We start from the raw sequence: 968 nt of genomic DNA, 5'->3' as shown, positions 1-968 counted from the left end.
ATACTTCAACCCACCAGCCACTCCTCAGAAAGAAGATTGGGCAATCTACTTCCATAGTGATGATACTGCCTCGGAAACCCAAGGAGGGGTCGCCATGAGTCAGGTTGGACTTGATGGGGAATGACAAAAACAACAACAGTAAATATTGGGTATTGTAATTAGGTCATTTGCATATGTTATTTTAATTTTTAATCTATTTATATACTTTTCTTTTAAATATGCTAAGTATGTATTTAAGATTATATTAGCTCTCTAAAATTGTCAGTGCTTACTTTTGCCATATAATTCATGGTTTTATACAGTCAAATATTTTGCTTTAATATTTATCAGTTTAATTGAGATATAAAATTGATATACACTAAACTGCACATGAAGTGTACAGTTTGATAAGTTTTGATACATACATATTCCTAAAAAGTATCACCAAAATTGCCACAATGAACGTATCTAACATTCCCTGAAGTTCCCTTGTGCTCCTTTTTAATTCCTCCTTCCTGCCTAACCCCCTTCCTCTGCCATTCACATCCAGTGACTGAAGTGTTTTTTTTTTTCCACTGTAGACGAATACGTGTTTCATAGAATTTTATAAAAATTGAATCATGCAATATGTACTCATTTTTTTTGTCTGTTTTATTTTACTCAGAATTCTTTTCTTGAGATTTATTCATACTATTACATGTATTTAAGGAGTTCTAGTGATGCAATGATTAAAGCATTTAGCTGCTAACTAAAAGTTCAGTAGTTCGAATCTACCAGTTGCTCCCCTGGAGAAAGATGAGCCAGTCAGCTTCCATAAAGATTTATGGAAGCTATGGAAACCCTATGGGACAGTTATACTCTGTCATATAGAGTTGATCTGAGTCAGAGTAGACTCGATGACAGTGGATTTGGTTTTTGGTATTGGATGTATATATAATGGGAGCTCTGGGAGCATAGTGCCTAAGGCATTTGACTTCTAACCACTAGCC

The sequence above is a fragment of the Orycteropus afer genome, unplaced genomic scaffold, assembly GCF_000298275.1.
Source record: "Orycteropus afer afer isolate SDZICR_OR568_19922 unplaced genomic scaffold, OryAfe1.0 scaffold01510, whole genome shotgun sequence".
In the NCBI taxonomy this organism is placed as follows: domain Eukaryota; kingdom Metazoa; phylum Chordata; class Mammalia; order Tubulidentata; family Orycteropodidae; genus Orycteropus; species Orycteropus afer.
This window is presented reverse-complemented; position numbering follows the sequence as displayed.